The 9,889-nt window shown below is 53.4% G+C and overlaps 1 non-coding gene and 2 pseudogenes across 1 annotated transcript; all 3 read left to right on the top strand.

Annotated features, from left to right (window-relative positions):
* Nucleotides 1-1,822: 1,822 nt before the first annotated feature.
* On the top strand, nucleotides 1,823-2,854 carry LOC146719879 (small subunit ribosomal RNA; annotated as a pseudogene).
* An 806-nt stretch (nucleotides 2,855-3,660) lies between these two features.
* LOC114929612 (5.8S ribosomal RNA) lies at nucleotides 3,661-3,815 on the top strand. Its single transcript, XR_003819292.1, has one exon. It is a non-coding gene; the product is annotated as a 5.8S ribosomal RNA (ribosomal RNA).
* Nucleotides 3,816-4,847: 1,032 nt separating this feature from the next.
* Nucleotides 4,848-9,889, top strand: part of LOC114929613 (large subunit ribosomal RNA) — an 8,406-nt pseudogene continuing 3,364 nt past the window's right edge.

Here is a 9,889-nt window from a genome sequence, read left to right as displayed (position 1 = left end):
AAAAGCCCCCCTTCAACCACACACCATCCGGGTATTCGTACACTTTCTCACGACATCACGTCAACCAAAGGTCATGTTCCACCACGTGCTTCCCCTCCACTTTCGAAACCCAATCAAATTACTAGGGGAAACCCCCACATATATCCTTCCCAGTCTACGTCCTTGCACACACATCTACGCATGCCCTCATTCGTACCTACATTCTCTCTGTGTACCATCCGTATTAACAATACGTTATGGTCACTCACTCCCCAGTCGGGCTTTACTTCCCACTCATACCGGCACCCTCCATTCACGCCGTTCACGAAAGTGACATCGATGTCACTCTCCCCATTCGGCCCGCTGAACGAGTAAAACTCGCTTGGCTCATTCAACAACATTCATCCCGCTCGCAATCATCCATTCCTCAATCACTCTACCACGCGCTTCACTCTCTCTGCTGCCTCCACCCTTGCTATACCACAAGGGAGAGACGGCATTCGCATCCATACCTATCAGCAGACGCTTTTTCCCGGCCGTCTCACATACTCTGTCCATGTACGCAAGTACGGCTCGATACACTTACCATACTGGCAATACATGGACACCACATACATTTCGCCAAAGTCCCCCTTCAACCACACACTCACTCCAAGCTTATTCGTACACTCTCTCACGCACATCACGTCTAACCTAGAATCATTTACCACCACTGCTGCTTTCACCGTCCCACTTTCGCACACAATCACATCCATACCTATGGGCAAGCCCACCACACGTCCATGCCTTTCATACGGTTCTTGCAGCAGTGCTACACTCACTCGACGTTCGCGCGTCATCTCACCCAGATCACACATAACCGCATACGCTCTCTGGCAGTTATACTGCACCACATTCACGCACCATTCATTCGTCATTTATTCTCGCTTTCTCTCTCTCTAACGCTCTCACGTATTCCGGACACACTTCGGACAGAACCGAGTGATCACATTTGCTCCCTTTCAGCTTACAGTTTCTACACACACTTTCCTTTTTATAATCTCTTATCATGTGTCCTACACATCCACATTTTTGGCACAGTCTTTCTTTTTCGGTGCATTGCCGCATCATGTGCCCAAATGCGAAGCACTTGTGGCACCTCAGCACACTGAAAAACTCTTTCACCCTAAAGGCCTTCCAATGCACAAACACTCGTCCGTCACTACAGAGCACATTTCTTATTGCACTCGTAACTTCTAATATCACATTTCCGCAGGTTGCATCTTTCTTCGCATTCCTACTCACAACACGCACACGATCCATAAATACTCTTTCATCCACTCGCCCTTTCAAGCTCCTCTCATACATTTCTCTCATTAACACTTCACTCGCCATATCATTCGGCACATCGTACAAGATGATCTTTGGGCCTATCTTGCGAGGCAGCTCAAACTTTAGGCCAGCATTCTTAAACTGACCACACTCTCTTATTCTTTTCAACTCACTCTCGCTCATCGTCTCAATCGCTACACCTCCATTCCTCACTTTCCTCACCTCTTTCACACGCACATTCAGTGACTTGCTCACATGCTTCATCATTCTCTCCTTTACTTCCTCACTTGTCACACTCGCACTTGCATCATCCGCTCTCACTATTACCGCATAACTCTTCTCTTTCGTTTTCACTCGTTTTCACATTCACTTTCTGTACCTTTTCAATCACGCTTTTTTCAACATTTTTCGCACTCACGCTCGCATAGCTCATTCCACTTCCGCCGTAGGCTAAATCCCGACTCGCTCGACGCATACACTCATCCAGTTTCCCCTGTATTCTCTCATTTTTGCACAACATTTTCATCATCTGTTCCTCATATTCTCCCACAATGTTCAGTATTTTCTCACTAGCACTCTTTGAAATTTTGTTCGTCTTCGTAAACAGGAATTTACGGAGTCTCGCACCAATTACTCTCATACACGCTATCTCACTCACTTCCGCAACGCTCTCATTCTCTCCCTCATTCATTAATCAAGAACGAAGGTTAGAGGTTCGAAGGCGATCAGATACCGCCCTAGTTCTAACCATAAACGATGCCAGCTAGCGATCCGCCGAAGTTCCTCCGATGACTCGGCGGGCAGCTTCCGGGAAACCAAAGCTTTTGGGTTCCGGGGGAAGTATGGTTGCAAAGCTGAAACTTAAAGGAATTGACGGAAGGGCACCACCAGGAGTGGAGCCTGCGGCTTAATTTGACTCAACACGGGAAACCTCACCAGGCCCAGACACCGGAAGGATTGACAGATTGATAGCTCTTTCTTGATTCGGTGGGTGGTGGTGCATGGCCGTTCTTAGTTGGTGGAGCGATTTGTCTGGTTAATTCCGATAACGAACGAGACTCTAGCCTGCTAAATAGGCGTACCTTATGGTATCGCGAAGGCCCCCGGCTTCGGCTGGCGGGTTTTTACTACCAACGTACAAACAAATCTTCTTAGAGGGACAGGCGGCTTCTAGCCGCACGAGATTGAGCAATAACAGGTCTGTGATGCCCTTAGATGTTCTGGGCCGCACGCGCGCTACACTGAAGGAATCAGCGTGTGTTCCCTGGCCGAAAGGCCCGGGTAACCCGCTGAACCTCCTTCGTGCTAGGGATTGGGGCTTGCAATTGTTCCCCATGAACGAGGAATTCCCAGTAAGCGCGAGTCATAAGCTCGCGTTGATTACGTCCCTGCCCTTTGTACACACCGCCCGTCGCTACTACCGATTGAATGATTTAGTGAGGTCTTCGGACTGGTGCGCGGCAATGTCTCGGCATTGCCGATGTTGCCGGGAAGATGACCAAACTTGATCATTTAGAGGAAGTAAAAGTCGTAACAAGGTTTCCGTAGGTGAACCTGCGGAAGGATCATTAACGTTCCGGAGGTCCTGCTCTGCGTCGAGAGTCCTCTCTTTTGGGAGAGACGCGCGCTCGCAGCAGTCGGCGACTGAATGGACGCGCTGAAAAGGCGCTCTCAGAGAAAAAGAAAATAACGGATTTGACGGAATTTGTTGTTGTGTTTTGATATAACGACGGACGCCGTCGCGCCTCTCTGACCGAAAGTAGTCGGCAAGCAGAGCAGCGCGCCCGGCGGTGTTCGACGACGATTCGGAGCGAGACGCTTCGCGATCACGCTCGTGTGTGTGCCATTCTCCGGCCACACACACACAGAGCGTCGATTCGGCGTTGAGCGCGAACCGGTGGTAACCTATGCCCGCGCACGCGTGTGTGCAGCACCCACGACGTTCGTCGACGCGCGCCCTCCCCGTTGTCGCGGGGCAGCGGTCAGCGTGCCGAGAACACACGGTGTGCGACCGCGAGTGCCGAGCGAGAGGACCCCCATATATTATTATAATATATATATAACACAGAGAAGGGATCGATGATATTTCGACCAATCTGTCAACTGTGTCGGTCCGACGGTTTCTTCAAAGAGCTTCCGCCCCGGCTCTCCCGTTGCGGGAGAGACGCTCCGAACGAGAAACACACAACTCTATCTTTGTGCCGTAGCCTTCCCTGGCGGGAGGCGGCGGTCCGCGCGCGTCCTCGGACGCGCGCGGACAGGCTGATCGAAGAGCCACCACGATTATTCTCTCTCTCTCGTCCGAGAGAAGAGACCACGATGGTTGAACGAGAAGCGCGTTTCTTCGCGAACGCAAAAATTTCGAACGATTACCCTGAACGGTGGATCACTTGGCTCGTGGGTCGATGAAGAACGCAGCTAATTGCGCGTCAACTTGTGAACTGCAGGACACATGAACATCGACATTTCGAACGCACATTGCGGTCCACGGATACAATTCCCGGACCACGCCTGGCTGAGGGTCGTTTTAGTACCCCTAAACTGCTTGCGCCCGAAAAGCGCGCACGGCCACGACGCGGGCGACCAGAGAATGGCGCGCGCGTCGCCTGTGCCCTGTGCAACGCTTACAATGGGCGTACGAGCGATCGTTGGACGTTCGCCCGAGGTGTCTGTGCCGCGCCGACCGGCCGCGGTGCAAATCCTGGCGTCGTCTGAAATGACACACCGAAATAATAATAATGAGGAGGAGAAGCGCACAAGCGTGTAAAACGTTGGCGAACGCGCGCCCAGAGAATGCTGCGCGAATTAAGAGGGGGAGCGTGTTTGTGTATCCAAGTCGTGTGTGTACGCGAGAGCCGAGGAGAAATGGGATGAGAGTAAGAGCGCGCGCGAAGGGAGCAACAAACGGCCAAAAAAAGGGTCAGGACGGTGAATGGCACCGCTTTCCCTAGAGCGGCGCGTGCGTCGTTGTCTCCCGAAAGTAGGTAGCGCTTGTCTCACCGTCTCTCCTCTCCGTACATCACACAGACTGACCGGACTGCTCTCGCACTCTGTGCCGCGTCTCTCGGTGCGATAGCGCTCGCGCGTCTTATGCCGAGGCGCCCTTGCCCGCACACATAACGGTATTACGGAGAAATATACGGCGCGTCGTCGTCCGGCGGAGAGAGCATTCGTAATCCTTTACCTCTTTACGGAGAAGGGTTTTGAATCGCGAGCCGACCGCGTGTCCGAGTCCACGAAATTTTCGTAAAGCGAAAAAAGGGGACCGGCGCGCCGCGTCGTGTACTCGTCGAATCGATTCCGCCCGAATTTCGTATATAAAAGAGAAGGGAGAGCCGAGAATCTCGAACCCCGCGATATATCGTCTCCATTACCACCAACGAGTGTGTGTGCGGTTAGCGCCCCGGCGATTTGCCTTCTCGCGTATTTCGTGTGCTGCCGCTGCTGCTCTCTCGTTCGACGCTCTCTCTCTCTCCCTCTTATAATATATATTATAGAGGAGAGACGACGATGAGCGACGCGGAGGAGGCAAACGGCTACGAAAACTCACTATGCGACGACCTCAGAGCAGGCGAGATTACCCGCTGAATTTAAGCATATTATTAAGCGGAGGAAAAGAAACTAACCAGGATTTCCTTAGTAGCGGCGAGCGAACAGGAAAGAGCCCAGCACCGAATCCCGCGGTTCCGCCGCAGGGAAATGTGGTGTTTGGGAGGATCCGCTTATCCCGAGGTGCCGCGTCGCGTCCAAGTCCATCTTGAATGGGGCCACTTACCCGTAGAGGGTGCCAGGCCCGTAGCGACCGGTGCGCGCCTCGGGAGGATCTCTCCTTAGAGTCGGGTTGCTTGAGAGTGCAGCTCTAAGTGGGTGGTAAACTCCATCTAAGGCTAAATACGACCACGAGACCGATAGCGAACAAGTACCGTGAGGGAAAGTTGAAAAGAACTTTGAAGAGAGAGTTCAAGAGTACGTGAAACCGTTCAGGGGTAAACCTAAGAAACCCAAAAGATCGAACGGGGAGATTCATCGTCAGCGGCGCTGGCTTCGCGTCGGTCGGCGATGTCCCGCGGAGTCCTTGCGGCTCGCGCGCGGGCACGCTACCGTGCGCCGATGTCCGGCGCTCGTCGTCGTGCACTTCTCCCCAAGTAGAACGTCGCGACCCGCTGGGTGTCGGTCTACGGCCCGGGTGCGGTGTCTGTCGCGTCGCCGGTAAAACGGCACGCGACAAACCCTCGGTCGCCCGGCCGGCTGCTCGGCGGTACGCGCAAGGTATCAGGCCGCACTATTCACGGTGCGTCGAGACCGTCGCAAGCGCGCGCCACGGTACTCGGAGGTTACGGACTTCGCGCCGTCCCCGGTCCTGGCCCGCTGTTGGTTACAGTACGGTACACCTTCGACAGGCCTGCGAACGTCTCCCGCGGTCTCGCGGGAGACCGATACCGGTCGGCGACGCTACTGCTTTGGGTACTCTTAGGACCCGTCTTGAAACACGGACCAAGGAGTCTAACATGTACGCGAGTCATTGGGACTTGTCGCGAGACCTAAAGGCGTAATGAAAGTGAAGGTCGGCCCTGGCCGTCGACCTAGGGAGGATGGGCCGCGTCGCGATGCGGCCTCGCACTCCCGGGGCGTCTCGTTCTCATCGCGAGAAGAGGCGCACCCAGAGCGTACACGTTGGGACCCGAAAGATGGTGAACTATGCCTGGTCAGGACGAAGTCAGGGGAAACCCTGATGGAGGTCCGTAGCGATTCTGACGTGCAAATCGATCGTCGGAACTGGGTATAGGGGCGAAAGACTAATCGAACCATTTAGTAGCTGGTTCCCTCCGAAGTTTCCCTCAGGATAGCTGGCACTCGGCCGTTCCGCACGGAACGCGCGCGAGTCTCATCTGGTAAAGCGAATGATTAGAGGCCTTGGGGCCGAAACGACCTCAACCTATTCTCAAACTTTAAATGGGTGAGATCTCTGGCTTTCTTGAATTATGAAGCCACGAGCATCTTCGGATCAGAGTGCCAAGTGGGCCATTTTTGGTAAGCAGAACTGGCGCTGTGGGATGAACCAAACGCAGAGTTAAGGCGCCCAACTCGACGCTCAAGGGACACCATGAAAGGCGTTGGTTGCTTAAGACAGCAGGAGGTGGCCATGGAAGTCGGAATCCGCTAAGGAGTGTGTAACAACTTACCTGCCGAAGCAACTAGCCCTGAAAATGGATGGCGCTGAAGCGTCGAGCCTATACTCTGCCGTCAGCGGCAAGTGGGGCGGCAACCGGGAGCGGGCGTTAGTCTTCTCTCGCGTCGTCACGAAGCCCTGACGAGTAGGAGGGTCGCGACGGTGAGCGCAGAAGGGTCTGGGCGCGAGCCTGCCTGGAGCCGCCGTCGGTGCAGATCTTGGTGGTAGTAGCAAATACTCCAGCGAGGCCCTGGAGGACTGACGTGGAGAAGGGTTTCGTGTGAACAGCCGTTGCACACGAGTCAGTCGATCCTAAGCCCTAGGAGAAATCCTATGTCAATGACGGCGTACAATATACTCGAGTGTCGAGGAAATAATAATAAATATTATACGAAAGACACACGCCCGTCGGGCGAAAGGGAATCCGGTTCCTATTCCGGAACCCGGCAGCGGAACCGCATACAATTCGGGCCCTCGTAAGAGTGTTCGTCGGGGTAACCCAAAATGACCTGGAGACGCCGTCGGGAGATCCGGGAAGAGTTTTCTTTTCTGTATAAGCGTTCGAGTTCCCTGGAAACCTCTAGCAGGGAGATAGGGTTTGGAACGCGAAGAGCACCGCAGTTGCGGCGGTGTCCGGATCTTCCCCTCGGACCTTGAAAATCCAGGAGAGGGCCACGTGGAGGTGTCGCGCCGGTTCGTACCCATATCCGCAGCAGGTCTCCAAGGTAAAGAGCCTCTAGTCGATAGAATAATGTAGGTAAGGGAAGTCGGCAAATTGGATCCGTAACTTCGGAATAAGGATTGGCTCTGAGGAGCGGGGCGTGTCGGGCTTGGTCGGGAAGCGGGTCTGGCTGACGTGCCGGGCCTGGGCGAGGTGAACGGTCGGCGTTCTCGCGCCGGTCCCGGGATCCGAGCTCGGTCCCGTGCCTTGGCCTCCCGCGGATCTTCCTTGCTGCGAGGCTTCCGTGGCGGCGCGAGCCGTCGTGGTCGTCCTCTTCGGCCGCCATTCAACGCTCAGCTCAGAACTGGCACGGACTAGGGGAATCCGACTGTCTAATTAAAACAAAGCATTGCGATGGCCCTCGCGGGTGTTGACGCAATGTGATTTCTGCCCAGTGCTCTGAATGTCAACGTGAAGAAATTCAAGCAAGCGCGGGTAAACGGCGGGAGTAACTATGACTCTCTTAAGGCCAACCCCACCTCCTCGTGGTGAGAGTCGGGCAACGTCTGGGGCTCACCCCCCGGCGGCCAACGGGGCTCTGGCATAAGGACACCGAAAGGCTCTTTCCTTGAAGTAACTATGCGACAACATCTTAGCACATAAACTAGTGGCGAACTGGCCTTGCCAGATAATTAAGAATTGCTAATATCTAGGAAGGGGTAGTGCTGTCATTGGCAGGACTCCCCTTTTTGCTTTAAAAAAATTAAAGCAACACGCCGCGAGGAGTCTTAGTCACTCTGGTGTCCTACCCGTGAGTTATCTAGTCTAATAACCGGCTAGCTGAATAGCCCGTAAACCCACGGCTTTAATTAGTAGATATGGGCGATCCGAGTCGCCAACAGCGTCGAAAGAGCTCTGCGAAGTATATTGAACCTATAAGTTGGCTGAAGTCGACTATTCATGGGGAAACAGAGATAACACTCTGTGAAATGCTGATCAGCAAATAAGTGCCTTTGGCATTATTCTGCCCCTTAGCTTGGCTCGAACTGACGCATGTTATAAGTATTGCGTCTCGAGCGATTAAGTCCATCGTGTGGCGAGGTGCTGCCGAATGCCCGGACGTCGCGTCAGCTCTGCGTGACGATCCTATTAAAGGAGCGAATATATATTTATGATATGGAGAATATAGGAGAAGCCTCGGAGGCGGCCGGTTTCGAGAACGTCCCTGGCGGGCCGGTCGCTGCCTGTGTGGCAAATAGGCGAGGGGACGTGAACGGCGCTCGAGTCCCAGAGGCGCCGCCGGACATGCGATGGGAGCCCTTACCCTTACGGGTTACCCAATCCTATGACATCCAAGGAAGTGTCGAAACGGCAATAATATGCCCAAAGTGCTCTGAGAACGGTCTCAATATTTCCTGCCTTGGCAGCGGGCAGTTGAATAAACACGTTCTAGAGGAGCATCCTTCTGTCTCGCTCAATTGGAGCTGTGACAAGTGCAATAAAAGCTTCCCAAAAATGCACGCTTGGCGATGCCATTACGCCAAATGTAAAGGTCGGAAATTGGCAAAATCCGTTAGCTACTTTCACCTGCGAGAAGTGTCAAGAAAAGTTTACTTCTCAAATAGGCCTGTCGCAGCATGAACGACATGCGCACCCAAATTTGCGCAATGCAAAGCGAGCGGCCGAAGCGAATGCCGCAACGGGCCAGGGTGGTCGCCGGCCAACAGTGTGGACAGATGATGAGCTGGATGAATTGCGAGAGCGTGAGCGAGAATTCGCAAATGAAAGATTTATAAATATAAAGTTGATGGAGTTCTTCCCTGGCAGAACAAACAAGCAGATCAGCGACGCCCGCAGGCGTCTGCGAGCCATGGAACTCGCCTCGCAATCACCACAACCTGAAGATGCCGCAATAGCGGGTCCGTCTCAGGATGCCGCCCACAGTCAAAGTCAAAAATCGATGGAGTCACAAAGTGGCTCGGTGGCTGTATTGAACTCTCCTCTTCGCGAGATAGCGCCAGAGCTCCTAGAAGATCAGTGGAAGCCGCGTATCTCTGCCGAATTGAGGGTCGAGTATGAAGTCCCACGTAAATGGTCGGCATGGAGTACGGAACTCTCACAGTTACACGAGAGTGAAGTCTCCCAAAGAGATCTTGACACGTTATACGAGCGACTAGTAGCGGACCTGTCTGATACGGACCCAGGCAGAAATGAAAGAGCAAAGCGTCCTAAAGTGTCTGAACGAAGGCAAAGAAGACGCAAAGCAGGTACACGGCCTAATAGAGCTCAAAGAAGGCGCTATGCTTTCGCTAAATGCCAAGAGCTGATGAATAAGTGTCCTAAAAGGCTGGCTGATGTAGTGGCAGCTAATGACCTATCTCTGATGCAAATCCGGGAAACCCCCGATACAAATGATACCAAAGATTTGTACCTAGGTCTATGGGGTACAGCAGGCCCAGAACAAGCACCTCTTACACAGGTGGTACCCACGGTTGAAGTGGGACGGATCCTTTCTCCCATAACACCGGGAGAAATCAAGAGTAAAATCAGGAAGATCCCCAACTCGTCAGCCGCTGGTGTCGACGGCTTGACGAAGGCCCACATCAAATATGATGGATTGAGTGTCGTACTCGCCAAGCTTTTTAACTTGCTCTTGGTTAACGAGGCTTATCCTTCCGCTTGGAAGATAAACAGAACGACGCTTATTCCCAAACCTGGGAAAGACACACGAAATATCAAAAATTGGCGACCGATCACAATAGCGTCCA

This window comes from Nylanderia fulva, unplaced genomic scaffold, assembly GCF_048542155.1.
Source record: "Nylanderia fulva isolate GAGA-0341 unplaced genomic scaffold, ASM4854215v1 Scaffold829, whole genome shotgun sequence".
Classification (NCBI taxonomy): Eukaryota; Metazoa; Arthropoda; class Insecta; order Hymenoptera; family Formicidae; genus Nylanderia; species Nylanderia fulva.
Note: the sequence above shows the minus strand (reverse complement) of the source record. Positions and strands in the feature narration are given on the sequence as shown.